The sequence below is a fragment of the Rhagoletis pomonella genome, unplaced genomic scaffold (genome assembly GCF_013731165.1).
Source record: "Rhagoletis pomonella isolate Grant_MI unplaced genomic scaffold, Rhpom_1.0 Rhpom_scaffold_00002, whole genome shotgun sequence".
In the NCBI taxonomy this organism is placed as follows: domain Eukaryota; kingdom Metazoa; phylum Arthropoda; class Insecta; order Diptera; family Tephritidae; genus Rhagoletis; species Rhagoletis pomonella.
Genome location: NW_023458556.1, coordinates 106,258,532 through 106,274,717, shown reverse-complemented (window position 1 = coordinate 106,274,717; position 16,186 = coordinate 106,258,532).

Sequence of the window (16,186 nt, the reverse complement as noted above, 5' to 3'; positions counted from 1 at the left end):
TGCAATGTAGTTAAAATATATTAAGGAACCATCATAAAATTAGGACTATTTTGGGATTTTTAACTTTTTGATATTTTCTTCCCCAACTTTGACTATCTCTGGTGAAAAAAATGTACTGCTCTATAACTTTACATTACATAAAAAAATTGCTCATTTAATAAAGATTTCAGAAAGGTGCCACTCTTACTGTTTCGAATAGAAAAAAAAGTTATAGCCGCTTTTGTGGGTAAAGGACTGAGACACGCTAGAATGTATTTAATAGATTTAAATTTAAGTTGCTCTTGTTACCGGCCAATGACATGCTAAATAGTACAAAGGTACATTATTACCTGCTCCTGAACACGTATATGCAAGGCCCAGTAATCAGCGTTTGTGCTGAGGAGTTAGATGAACGTTCCAAACGTTGCTTTTCAATCGCTTGTTTTGTATGGGAAAAGGTTTCGCATGCAAAAAAGATTTTGACAATTTATATTTTTTTGCGAGAAGAAATTAAAAATATTCGACATTTTAGAGACCGAATAATTTGAAAAAAAAAAGAAAATCAAATCAGCTGCTCTACTGATACTACCTGTTCAATGTGCCTCGGGTAGTACAAAACATTGCAACGAAGTACATTTGACTGTACTTCGAAGTACGAAGTACAACGGCTCAAAAAGAAGTACTGTACTTCCGAAAGAAGTACGGTTGGTCACATTAGGCATTATAACCGTTTAGAAAAAAGAAAAATAATAAAATAGCACTAGCTTACTTCTGAAACTGCTTTTTAAGGTCCAAGTAATGGGAATTATTGCGTATGGTGTTATTGCGTGCATGCCAATTTGCCTATAAAATGTGACTATAAGGCAGCCGAATGTCAGAAAATAAAGCGAGAAAGCCGTTTTATTACTTCATCTGTTTATTGCGACATCATTCCATGCAAACATTTTAAGGTTTTCCAGCAATGTTTTTAACATATTAAAAAGCATGCAGATAAAATTCAAACAAAAGCGCTATGTCTAATATGCGGAGCAGTTATTAAAGGCGATGCTTTCCCTATATTTTGTTAGACTTTTCATAAGTAAAAGTATTTTGTGAATATTACTTTCTTCATATGAACTATATCATATTTTTTGTTTAATTCAAGGCCTATCAAACAGGTTTAGAGCATTTGAGCAAAAACAACATTTGCCTGTATTTTGTTGTTGCTTCTGGTATCGAAAGTGTAAAAAACTGTTCTGATTTTTTTCTTCTACATCAAAGCGTGCTATGTGAAATACAAAAAAGGTAAAGAGTTTAAATTGAAAATATTTAAGTTGTTGCAACTTTCTTTCTTAGTAAATTGTTTTGTTTCTCGAAGCATTGATCCATACTGTGCCAGGCCCAGTAATCAGCGGTTGTGCTGCTGAGTTGGGAGAACGTTCCAAAAGCTGCTTTTCAATCGCTGGTTTTGTATGGAAAAAGGTTTCACATGCAAATATGTAGATTTTAACAATTTAGAATTTTTGTGTGTGTGTGGATTACAAATTGAGATATCAAATGAAAGGGCATGGCCTTCGGATGTACAAAAACTTTAAGTTTTTTGTGTAGGATTGCCACCAATTTAGCAATTACTATCTTCTATACATAGTATAAAGGAAAGTCGATATTCTTTGAAAACACTAATCTCGAAAACTACTGAATGGATTTGGAATATGTATCGAGAGGGGAGCGACCTTTCGTATTTAGAATTTCTATAAGGTTTCCACCAGTCTAAAAAATTACAAGATCCGGACCGTTCGTTAGATTAAAAGATGAGGTACCAAGTAGAAGTGTATTGTCTCCGGATGTGCAAGAATCCTTTATTTTTTTAGGAGGATTGTCACCTATTTAAAAATTAGTGCCTTATATATAATACGCGAAGACATTTTTGTTAATGACATCAGATGTACACAGTTATTTGAATTTTCAAAAATGAAATGTCAAAGGAAAGACCTTGGGCCTTCATATGTGCAATAAGGTTATATTTTTTCGAAGAGGAGTACCTGTGCGAAGAATTATAAGATGTGGGCTGTTAGGTGGACTAAAATTGAGCTGTCAAATAAAAGGACTTGGCAACAAGGTTCTATTTTTTTTGAACAGAGTTACCGTCTGATAATAAGATCTGCACCGTTCGTTGCGTTAAAAACATGTGATGTCAAATGAAAGGGTTGCCACCTCCTTGAAAAATTACTACATATTCCCTGATTGGCGGACAAACTGGTAAACAACCGTCATATTTGTGTAAAAACATAAGAATTCACGGCAGGTAATTTGATATTAATTTACGGTTTCCTCAAAATTTAAGACAATGAGAATGGAAATGACTTCCTGTAACGGGGAGATAAATACAGAAAACTCATTTACATGCATTATGCGCTATTTCTTCACAATATACATTTTTTTTTGTTAGATGCCCATTCAGCAGCTCAATTGGCTCAAGTTCACTGTGGCTCAGTTACAAAAAATACAGCAAAACAAACAAAACACACGTTGACTTTTTTAACTTTATATAAGTTATATAAATAAGTTATAAGTTAACTTAAAGTTAACTTAAGTTATAAGTTATAAGTTATATAAGAACTTTATGTTATATAAATAACTATTTTACCTATGACTCAATCTCTTAAAGAAATGGGTTGGTCCAACACCCAGCGGAGTGCTGTACAATGTAATGATTCCAGTGTCTTCATTTATGTACATATATTGTAACTATCAATATCTTATAAAGAGAAGTGTAAAATTTTTTTATCTAAAACTAATGAAGTTAGAAGGACGAAATTCCAGGAGGTGGTAGTTAACATATTAGTCCTTGACATACATTTTTTTCATAAATAAACATTTCCAAGGATATTCAATGATAAAGTTTTAAAATGACATTTTAAATACTTATTCATCCTGGTGCACCCAACAATTAATATTTTTTTCTATTCTACAGAATTTTTCCTCTTAATTGATACCCATATTGTTATTCTACAATGCATCGAATCTTTTGAATAATTTTTTTATTCAATCATATCCAGAAATTTCAAAGTCCCTCTAAAAAATATCCTGACGTCAGAGAGCAAAATTAAAAACACAGTTTTACTATATTTGGCCCCCAGTTTTGTGGATATATTGATTTTTTCGTGTGTAAAATTGTCTGTCGCACGGTGTAATAAACTATATTTTTATGAAAAAATAACTAAAATTAGATAAAAAAGATAAATTGTTAAAACTTGTCAATATGTGGTGCGTTATAACTATGGCACGGGGTATATTTAAGGACTTCATAGTATGATTGACTTCGCGGTATCCTTGAATATTCGATCTAATTTTTGCTTCTTATTGCCTGGCTACATATGAGTAGGAAGCAGTTCAAAGTCTGTAGATGTACAAAGGGCTTTGAATGTATTGTTATGCTTCCTTTTATATTTCTTTTTTTAAGGACACTTGTTAGGTTGCTATGTAGCTCTATTTTATGTGTTTCTGTGCACAAATTTTCATTATACATACATACATATTTATGAGCATTTGTACATATCTGTGGTGTCTGATATTAAAACCATAACTCCAGTTCATATTTTAGGAAATATCCGATCGCGTTTTTAATTAAATATTTGAAATATCGGGGAACCTATTTCTGATTCTCATAGGTGGTTGTAGGTTGCTTTGTGAGACCTATCACTAGATCTAACCACAAATTTCATTGGAATAAATTGGTTTAGTAAATAAAAAAGATAAATTTAGTTATAATTTTTATACCTGATACCACGAGTGTATATGCCTGGTCATCCATTAGATCTCTCCGTTGTTGATACATTAATGCTTGTACATACATATGTGTAGTCGTGTCTGTGAATATGCCTGTGAAAATCTAAAATATCTCAGAATGGTTGTGTGGACACAGAAAACTTTCCAAAAGGGACAGCGCGAATGGGGGATGAATAACTTTAAAATACATATGTATGTAGCATTTCGTAAATGGGTAGATAGAATATGCGGTAAGTGGCAATAAAAAACTGCTCTGTAAGTTCTGTTTGAAAATAAATATGGAAAGCAGATGTCAAACCAATACCATCACTCCACGTAGCCTTCGGAGCACGTTCAAAGTCTGGACCTAAAAGCGCACATGTGTACTTATGTATGCACATATGATAATATTCTTGAATACACATGTAGGTATGTATATATCGTCGATGTTTTTGCAAAACCGCCCATCACCCAATTGCAAAACCGCCTATCTTACGGGTTTCAACATTTACAGGAGAGCGAAAAAACGGTTCATTCTTTGAAGGCATTGCCTTGATGGGCGGTATTTTCTCTAGCTATTATTTTACAAATCTGTTGTTTTAATAACGATTTAACGATGCCTGGAGTTCAGGGTTACCAAATCTCATTTTTGCCACAACGGCGATTTAGGCGGTTTTGCAAAAACATCGTCGATATGTATGTACATATGAATGTATGCATGCAATGTGGTCGTGCGCGGGTGAGATAGCAGCTAAATAGGACTTTCAGTCCATTTAACATATTTCGTAATATTTGAGACTGCATTTTATTCCCTTTCATTTCAATGTGAATTGGCTTCATTTCACGAATATACTTTGCTTATTCAGATAAAGTAGCTATCATTTTAGTGCAAAAGCAGACTCAGTTGTATACAAACATAAAAAGATAAACTGCCCAAGTTTGCAAAAATTTGCTTATTCCTATAAATTATATTGAAATGAGGCCGCGTGGTCACATGAGCATTTTTGAAGTTTCTGTAAAATCCATACCAGCCTTATATACATATGAATGTATGTACATTACACCACGTAAAAAAAAAATAATAATAATAAAAATCCTGCATCCGCGATCGGACTCAGATTTTAGTATTTGCTATTGTAATAATCCTCCATGAATCTCCCCTATCTACGATAATTCTAAGAGGTCACGCATCAAATATTTATTTTTCCCATAGGAATTACACGTACGAAAATGGGTGATTCTCTTTTCAGGTCAATATAATTTTCTAGCATTAATCAAAACGGTCGAAACTATATTAATACACTAGGGCTCCCAGACGTCCTGGTTTTCCAGGATTTGGCCTGGTTTTAGTAAATTGTCCTGGTGTCCTGGTCCACACCTAAATTGTCCTGATTTTTTAATGAAGGTCAATGCAGAAACCCATTTCATTTTTGATTGATGCTATTTCTGTTATTTGAAATCAAAAGTCGATAACGAAACGTTTTTTCTAACATGTTAACCAATATCTGGTGAGTTTATTTTCTTTCTGTTTAGTTTATTTTGTTAAAATCTTTCTTTTTTTACCTTCAGACGAGTCGCAAAAAAAAGTGGAACATTCCTGAACAGGTACACGACTGAATACACCCAGTCAGTGTTGCCAGGTCTTTGACATGAGAAAACGTCCCTCTTGGTCTAAAAAAACATCATTTCCTACCCAAAAACGTCTTTTTCAAATGAATGTACAAAAAATTGTTCTTATTAAACTTTTATTGTATACAAAGGTACATATGTACGTAAGGTATGTTAAAATGTTATTTAGACAGAGTACAATTAGAATTCATTGTAAAGTGGTTTGAGATCGTTAATATAAAAATGATTTTATAAATACACTTGTGATCAGCAGATTTAGTCATCAATATTTTGATCGAGTTTCGCTGTTTTTCTTTTGTTTATTTAATGTTTATTATTTTTCCATAAAAGGCAAACCCATTATATAACAAACAAAATATAAATCCATATTTGAAACTTTGTGCAAAAATTATAAAAAATCTGCAAAGTTTCAGCTATATTTTCAACTTTTTATTAAGATTTTTTAAAATTTTTTTTTGAGTATGCAGTTTGATAGCCCATTAAATTTCAGGGCAATAATGTGCAAGTTTAAAGGGGCTACATAATCGCGTTGATTTTTAATAATTTTTTTGTCTTGTACACATTTAGTTAGGGGGTCGGTTGTCGAGAATGCTAAATTACGTTCTACTAAGAAGGAGCATAGCAATATTTCAGCCTTTTTTGCGTTCATTACATTTTCAATGAAGTCTTAAAAAAGTCGCCTACTTTTTTCTGACTTTTTATGCTGCTACAGCTTTTTTGATGCTTTTGCGAGCGTGCGTGTTGCAATAGATCAGCTCTTCCTGATTTGGCTCTTAATGTGCAATTGCAAACATTACAATTAGTCTCGTAACCTGAAGTGTTTACACAACCAGCCTTTGTCCAAGAATCAAAAAATGCGCGTACACTTGGTTTGCATCATATCTGTGTCCAAGGAATAAATATTTTTTGAAGCAGCTGCTGCAAAACACAAAGCTTGTAATGATTTATTAAGAAAATAATTCAAAACCAGTTCTACTTATAAGATTTAGTAACAGAGAAAAATTACTGGGAAGTTAAAAAACGTAATTTTTTACACACAAAACTTCCAAACGTCAACAGGATACAAAAAACGTCCAAATGACGTTAAAAACGGCAACCTGGCAACGCTGCACCCAGTAGATAATTTCAGGAGCTAAAATCTCTTCTAAGAGACCTTTCCTTTATTTTTCCTTTATTTTTTTTGTATGTGGAGTGGAGTGTCGCTATCCAAAGAAGAGCTTCCAGAAGGGTTTTATAGGACGGCCTTTTGGAGAAGTTCTTTTAAAGCTGTTATTTTAATTCAACTTCTTCAAACTTCTTTAATAAACTTATTTGTTTATGGATCATATCAAATATGTATGTTTTATTTAGTCTTAAAATACTTACTAATAGCGTTTTCTTTTCTCAAAAAAAGTTCTGCCCTTTTATATGGGAACTCTTGCTTTGCGTTGCCCTGAAACCTGAGAAAATGTTGCGTTCTTTATATGAGAATGAAACAGAAAATATACTACTCCATCACAATTTATTTATAGAACTTAATAAAGCTGAATTATTCACTTGGCCTGTAAGTCTTTAACAATTTTAAAGCAAAAGACTTATTTCTGATAGGGAAAATAATTGCATTTTTACAAGATTAAATTAAAAATTAACCATGCAACTCTCACCCTCACGTTTATTTGAGGGCAGAAAAGGCAGCACTTTCGCCGGATCAGAGCGCAACTCGCTGAGAAAAGAACACGACGCCTTGTGAAAGGGCTGAGAAAAGAACATGAAAATGTGACAGCGCTAACACAAGGCAGAATAAGTGCAGCCTTTTTTCGAGAAAAGAAAACGCTATAAGCTTCATTTGTAATGCTTAATTATATAAACATATACATTCGCGTAAATTATAAATAGGAACACCCTTTCCAGGAGGCATGCAGGGAAGCACTTTTTTCAGCCGTTATTACGTAAGTCTTTTAGAATGGCTGTACTTAAGATAGCCTACCTAAATTATCTTGTACTTATGCATATGGGCGATTCCACCGTCACGGCACATGTGTACAGAGAAAATGTTTTTTTTTGTTTAAATTTAAGTAGAAAGTACTCAACAATTCTAAATTTTGATAAAGCTACACCTAATTGACTATTGAGTTATTACAAAATACGGAAACAATTCCAGCTTACTTGTATATGGAAAAAATCTGAGTTATTTACATATTCCGTCACGAGCGGGACAAAAAAAAAGAACCTGCTTTTTGGAGCAGATATATTTACGGAAACTCTACGAAATTAATTCACTTTTCGGTGTGAACTTGATGTCTTATAATAAAACAAAGAACCATACAAACAAGCAACAACTACAACAAAAAATATTGCTTTATTATAAAAAAATCAGAACTTCCTCTGTCACGGGTGGGACACGTACGAATTTTTATACGAAAAGGAGCTTTAAGTGTGGTCCATATTGGAAATTATTTAATAAAAAATATAAGAAGCCAAGTAGAGTTCAATTCACTCACGTTTTGTCTTAGGATAGTGCTTTTTATATGGAAGAAAATGCCTAGCACCTTCAGCCAAAAAAAAAACCTTAAAAATCAACGCGATTTCTTAACGTCTTGAAATTTTCACTTTTACCTACTTAAATTAAATGGGATATAAAACTGCATACCTAGAATTTTTCTAAAAATTCTGAACAAAAAGTTTAAAATATTTGGGTGTAATTGTTAAAGTTTGTTGAATGTTTATAATTTGTGGCTCTGGTTATGTAATTTGCTAGACTTTAATAAAAAAAAACTATAAACATTAAATAGACAAAAGAAAAAACCAAAACTGGTCAAAATGTCACTTAACTTTATCAGCTGTCCACAAGGGTATATAGGTAATGGGCGAGTCCGCGCTTCCCCCCTTGTGGGGTTGATTCAAAATTTTTACAAATGTCTTATCCGCACGTTTGTTAGTTTTATAAAGAAAATAATTTTTGCACTAAGGTTCAGTTTTCCATGGAACCGCCCATATACAAAATGGATAAAAGATCATCAAGCATATTGTAGGATATGTGGAAATTTGCCAATGTTTGTAAGGCAAGCATTCAAGGCCACGTTAAAGGCGCCAAACATTTTTCCAAGCCACATCAACATCAATCATTCAGCTCTACGGAGTGAGTTATAAAACTGCATTCTTTATATCAGAAATTATTTCAAAATAATGCAACGCCAGAACCAAAGCAAATGTAGTTATGAGAAATATATTGGTACTTTATTCACTTGTATCTGCGTTTTTTTTATTTGGATGATAATTGTCCTGGTCCATGGGTTCAGGCTTATGACAGCCCTATAATACATTGTTACATGGCATTTAAGCACACATCAGTCACGGCACGTCACAGTTCCGTCACTTCCGAGGAGTATCAGTCAAAAAAAATATCGCTACCTGAAAATGAAATGGCGCAATTCACACAGAGCCGGCGGCGAACAGTGTTTCGACTATATCAGAGGTTCCCAAACTTTTTTTCTCGTGGACCCCTTTCAAAAATTTACTGGTTTCGGTGGACCCCCTGCTGATACATTTCTAAATATTACCAAAGCTCGTAAAAAATTAAATGTGAAAATTAGATCTAACAATGTAAATTTGCATCGCGGGTGAATTCAAAAACCAAACTCAGAGTGGCCAAAATAAAAGTAAAATATTTTCTTGTGTTCTATTTATAAAAATAATGTGCTTACACACTTGTAGGTTTTAAAAAAGAGAGCTCGTAAATGCATCAAAATACTCTCTCGCTCGGAAGAGTTATATTTTTTAAGAGCACTGCGAGCGCTAGCGTTATTTACATTATCTTCACCATAAACTCATCAAATGTTCGGCTCACTCATGACTTTGCACGTGGAGTATATGTAAAATAGTTTATTTGTGTTAATGGCATCATTTTTATTCCGAGCTTTAAAGTGAGGCGAAAAATATTTATCACATTTTTAAAACACAATACTTAAAACATCAAAACGGCTAAGCTTTTTACGCCAAACTTTTAATTCAGAAACTGACATTAGAGAAAAGAACGAGTTTAAAACCAACCAATCAAGCAAGAACCACAAAAAGTGTTCCACCGTCTCATCTTCTTCAAGACAAGATGGGCAAATGGACTTGTCATTTACGCCTATCACAGTCAGGTTTTTGTGCCACGTGAAGTGACCAGTCCAGCAAGTTTTCTGCAGTGTCGTCTGCTCAGTGAGAGCAAAAAATTAGATATACCTTGTGAGATTGAAGGCAACATGAGTTTTGCCCACCTGCATCCCCTCGATGCCTCTCAGTCATTTCTGAGCGAAGTATTCACCAAATTTCTGATGGTGGCTTCGATTGCCAAAGGTAGGAGTGCTAAAACTAGTTGCGGCCGAGGAATGTCTGGTCTAAGCCAACTCTGGCCAAATGATCAGATGTCTCATAACCAGGTACTCCAGAGTGAGGCACCCTGAGTAAAACAACCTCGTTATGTTCACCATCATATTTTAGTCGAGACTTGCATTTCCGAACTAGTTTGGAAGTACTTAAATAGAGGGCTGGTCAATTCCTTAAGTGCAGGGTGGTTGTTACTCCAGTCATGTAAACTCCTTCCCCTCCACCTATGTTCCACCACGTAGTCCATGGCTTTGAGTATTGCAATTACCTCAGCCTGAAATACCCCAGATCATGACCGAGAGTCAGTTTTGGAGCCATCAGGGAAGATTCGACTTGTGAGTCCGGTCTCAGCGATGTAATCAAACCAGCATTCAGTCTCAGGGAACTCAACATTATAGAATCTATTCAACAAAGGTAATGGTGGCGTACTATCCTGTAGCATTGAAAAGACACAAGTGCTTAAATCTTTGCCGCCAGCAATTTTCGCCGCGCCCCACTCATTGCCATACCAGCGTCCGGTTCTTTTTAGTCTGCAGTTGGCCATTAAGGCTTCCCCACGTATGAAAACACAAAGTGACGGTAAGTACAGGAGTGCGTCAAGAGCAGTATACACCACTAAAAAAATTAAAGTTAAATAAAGAGGCTATCAAGCAACCATTTTGGTTTTTTACATCGAAACCAGTTAAATTTTCGTGGACCCCCATTTACAACTCATGGACCGCCATATTTTGTTCACGTCACCGTGGACCCCGTCGAGTCTTCCGTGGACCCCTGGGGGTCCACCTGGACCACTTTGGGAATCACTGGACTATATGGAGGCGGGTGGAAAAAAGTCATGGTTACAGTTGATAAAGTAAACCGGTTGGGCTTAGAGAGGGAAAAGTAAAAGTCATAAATACAAAATTTCACATAATTTACTAACTTACTAAAAAAATACTGGAATCGGCGCGACTAATCAGTTTAGTTGCCTTTGGTGTTTAACCCATTAAAGCAAGTGTTTCATTTTCAACTGTAATCAATTATTTAAGTGCCGGGGAATATTCAGATGAAGGTATTTATTAAAGTACTGCAAAATTCAAAATTTACTGTAAAAATGTCGTTTTCAAAAATTTCATGCATTGCTATGTCATGTCAACACAAACAGGGTGTTGTGCTATGTCATTCCATCTCAAACATACTGTTTTAGCTTGTTATTGCTACTTAGCTAAACTGTTGTTCGCTGTTGTGTTTCTGTAGCATATTTTTAATACTGTTTGATCCTGCCTTGTATTAAAATATACATATGAGGAAATTTACGTCAAATGTCTCAAGCGCGCTGAGCGGTGCAAAACAAGCTACTTTTCGACTCGCTGGGAATTAGACAGCAAATGGGAAAAATAATTAGAAAACTATAATTTCTATAGATTTTTGTACAGGCTATCCGATGGTACTATGCGTTTTCCAAAATTTTCGCACCTTCATGGTGAAAATTCTTGACGAAAATTTATTTGTAATTTTTCCCAATTATGGTAATTTTTAATATTGTCTTTAGTTATCTCAAACGATAGATCAAGTCTTTTTACATAGAAATCATTAATAAAAAAAGCCCTTTAGAGCGCGCTAATCTGCTAAGCTAACCGTGCGGGACATAATAATATTGTTATAATTTTGCAACTACTTGATGTTTAAATCTGAAGCTTTCGCAAAAACTTCCTTAGACAGTCATCTACAATACTGTTGTAAGACAAACAAATTTTTTCAAACTTTATAACACAACTTTTGCATTTCAAATAAACCACTCTGCCGAAAGTTAAACCTGTAGTTTTGTTTGTACTGAGTATTAAGAAGTAGTTTGTAGTTTATTGTGTGAAAATTTCAAGTCGATCGATACACAAACGACGGAGATATAACGAATAAATTAAAATTTTGTTAAAATTTGCTATCACAGATTGATGTTTTAATTCGTGCAAGCAAGCGCAACCGAAATGACGCGACGAAACGCCGCAACTTGTTTAGCGCGTTCTAAAACACTTTATAACCCGGAGAAACAAAAAAAAACTCAATTTTTTTATTATTGGTTTCTTTGCTAAAAGACCTGATCTTTCGATTGAGATAACTAAAAACAATATTAAAAATGATCATAATTGAGAAAAATTATAAATAAATTTTCGTTCAGAATTTTCACCATAAAAATGGGAAAATTTTGGAAAACGCATAGTATCATCGAATAGCCCGTATAAAAATCTACAGAAATCATAGTTTTCAAATTATTTTTCCCATTTGCTGTCTAATTCTTAGGTAGTCGAAAAATAGCTTGTTTTGTACCGCTCACCGCGCTTGGGACATTTGATGTGAATCGTCTCATATATAGATCTTTTAATTAGACAATTCGTATGTGTCGCACGTGTCGGATGTGTTGACATGCATAGACTTGATGCATGATTTGATTTCAATTTATTCGATAGTATCTTCATATGTATCTGTCAAACGTGTATGAGCGACTGAACTGGCACTTCCATGATGTGGTACATGTCACTATATATTACAGTTAAACATTTGCAGGCCTTTAGTATTTAGCATTTATTTTTTTTTAAACAAAAAATTTACTTTGATTAATTTTATTTAATTTTCGAATATATAATCAGTTCTTTTAGCGCGACTTTGCAAATATATGTAATGTTAAAATTTCTTAATTTTTTATTTTCAGCTTATTTTTGCATAATTTCGCGAAAAGAATTTTTCGAACAATGAAAAAATCTCACCAAAAATTTTGGAAAAAAGAGGATATTTACATGTATGTAATTTTAAAGTACGTATAACCTTTGTTTTCTGAGAGTGGGAAGCAGGAAACAAAAATTAACCAAAATTCCATTACATTTAGTGACTGTGGGTCCAACCCTCCCCATATTTTATATCTAGGGTTTTCGAATAAAGGAGAGAGTACAAACTAAATTTTATCGAGATCGGATAAAATTTTATGTTTCCGCACACGAGAGTGGAGTGCGTGGCAATTATTCCATAAGAATATTCGACCTCCAATCAGAGTTGGGCATTATTCGAATAAATTGTTATTTAAATAATTATTCGAATACAATTTTATACGTAATATAATTATTCGCAAATAATTTATTCACGAATGAATTATTCGTGAATAAATTGCTTATGAATAAATTATTCGTGATTTTATTTGTTATTTAAAATAATTTTTAAAAATTGATTTATAACACACTGAGCAACATTTTACTTTTATTTCTACCGTACTCGGTTCTCTGACTATTGAGAGCACAGAAAAGAGAGTAAATAAGGTCCTCTCTCTGTCAGAAGATACCAGTTTTAGTCCGAAGATTTTTTGCTGGCAAGTTCTGGTCAAACGATCAGCTGCAGTGTGTTTGGCAACCAAATTGTAAACAAAAGAAAAGTGCACTATGCTAATACATGTTTAAAAGTATTTAATTACTTGTTTAAGTGGATTCTAATCAATTTGAAAGTATTTTTGGTTATTTATATGTGTGAGCTGAGTGTGTTTACGTATAAAATAAGCAAAAATTTACAAACAAAATTTAGAGGTTATGTTGAAGTTGACAGAAGTTACCATTTTTTACTAGAAAGCGATCCCGTACTTTCCAATGTTACTCTCTCGCTCTGACCGTCTCTTATTTTTTGACAGTTTTACTAGTTTTAGTCCGAGGAATACGGGATTGCACCTGTTATAGGAGAGCCAAAAATCCTCGATGTTTCACAGGACGAAAAGTTTTCCCTCACGTTCAAATTTGGCCATTGATAAACCAACCGTGGTGTTTCTTGGAAGGATGTGGTCGAAATTTTCCTTGCTAATTCGCCACTTTTAAAATATCCAAGAGCTGGTTTCCTTGAGTCTTACTGCTGCAGCAATGGCCGCCCGAGCAATTTAATCAAGCGGAGGTAGATGCTAGGTTGCATTTAGGGCGTATGACGACGTGAGACATCGTAAATTCGTATAATATAAACATAGGAACAAAGTAGTATAGGGTTTCCAAATATTTCGACTGCAGCACCATTATGAATTGCAACCTGATTGTACAATAAATACGGATTTTCTAAATAACTCAACTACAGCGCCACCTAGCGGGTCCATTTTTGGCACAAGTATTTTTCATCATGCAGGTAGAACACATTTTGAATTTGGACGAAATCGGTTCATAAATACGGCTTTTATAAATAACTCGGCTCCATCGCCACCAACGAGTTTTCTAGTAGCCTTTAATAGGACTTTATGCGCAGGCAATAACCTACGAAAATTTGACTTAAATCTATCCAGGGGTTTGAGTTAATTCGGAACAACGAAAACGGCTATCGTTTCATACATAAATATATGTACATATCTGTATACATAGATTACTTGTTTTATTATTATTTTATTCGTTATTCGAATAATTAATGAAGATAATTATTCAAATAACGAAAAAAATAATTTATCCGTCATTCGAATAATTTTTCTTTGAATAAACAAAGTTATTTATTATTTACGAATAACGAGAAAAACAATTTATTAATTTTTTATTCGTCATTCGAATAAATTTTGCCCAACTCTGCCTCCAATGATAGCTTCAAGCTTAGTCCTGTTATAAAACAAGAAAAAGGAAAGGTGTGTAAAAAAAAAAAACAAACCTGTGGAATAATAAAATTATAGTTTAAAAAAGCCAACAACACGCTTTTATTACAATAACAACTAAAAAGAAAAAAATTATTTATTGATTTAAAGACTCCTTTAAGAAGGATATGAAGTTCCCTAACTTGATGTTATTTAACCTTTTAAACTAGCATAATATAGGATTAAAGTAATTGGCACGTAGTCATAGTCGAAATAAAGTCCACTGTAAAGTTAGTTGCAGTTATTTTTTACAGACATCCCATTGGAAATATACAGCACGTTCTTTTTCTCTAAATTATTCTTACTCCATTGGTAGAGGGCGTACGAATTTATTTTGACGTCCGGAGCTGAAGACTTGCTCTAGCTGCTAGTCTCTTAAAATTTCCTCCAATCCCGTCTCAAGCAGATTTCCCAAGTGTACTTGCAACAAAGTTTAATTTTGCCATTTCCTTGAAGAGATTTTCGTCCCTTTTAGTAAATTTAAGATGATTTATTTATATTGTTTTTGTTTTTTGCACACCTTTTCTCTTTCAAAAATATACAATTTCATAAAATTTCAATGTCTATTTATCATATTGCTCGAGCTTTAGACGATCTAGAGTCCATACGCCTAAGTAGCCCATTACGCACATTTGGGTACTTAAAGTTGACATTATAGACAATGTTTTTATGTGAAAAAAATAAAAAAAATTTAAATGCTATAATTTAAAAAAAAAATCAAAAAGAAAAATGTTTACTTAATTTTTGTTTGTTTTTTATACGTTGCACATTAATGTAAAAAAAATTATAATTAAAGCCCATAATAAGACGGAAGAAATACATTTTTATCGTTAAGTTTCGTTAAAAGGTTTCTAGCGACGCGAGTAGTTTCCTCGCGTTTAGTTTAAAGTAAAAAAGACTCGCGTTTTTATAAACGTTATAAATAATTACTTATTAAATAACTAAATATGTTCACATATGTGTACATGTATATATATATTTAAATAAAATATATGTAAAGGATGCCCATTGAACTCAGCTGTAGACGTTTTCCCGTGTGCGCGCGGTGACTGTTGAGTTTGGAGTATCTTTCCTTTCTCCACTTTCTTTTGTTCATAGCGTAATTGCAATGGAAATAGAGTCACCAAAGGGAGGGACAGTACTAGGGTGCGCACGTCATATTAATCGGACGATTAAACACTGCCCCCGCTTACAAGAGCGTGCTGAATAGTGCGGTCTGCAGTCGTCTGGAACAGTAATCTAGTCATGACAATGAATCTTGGCAATCGGACGGGTTTGCATATGCTCCGCCATAATAATGAGGGTGCGGCGGTTATAGTTATCTTCGGGCTACTGTAGATTCCAGACATAGGTTTTCCTTGAGTTATCGTTCTGCAAAGGAAGAAAGCGAACAATTATGCAGAGGGCGGTGCTCTATATGCATTGTAATCTTCTTAGGTGTGGGGCGTATAAAAATATTAGTAAATAAATATTTGTGTATTTTTGTAGTGTGCTCGTGCTTAAGTTATTTGATTTTGTTATTTTATGGCCTTATAGCAATTATATTCAACAATTTTCATTGAGCTTGAGACCGTTTTTGAGGAAAAACTTATTGTGGAAAAGCAACAATAATTTGAAAAAATGGTAGAAGGGAGAGCTATTTCGGAAATCACCACATTTCCCCATCAGACTTTTTTCAGTAGGATTCGAACCGACCATCCCACTGACTCAGATAGTTGCCTACGCACTGTGCTAAGTTCGCCTTGTGAATTCTTGTTGCTTTTTTCCACTATTTCATATGTTAAGCCAACTACAATCAAGCGCAGCTATTCCAGTCCTATTTAAACTTGACCTTGTGGTTGTTGGTTTTGTTGGTTTTCGTTAATGTATCTA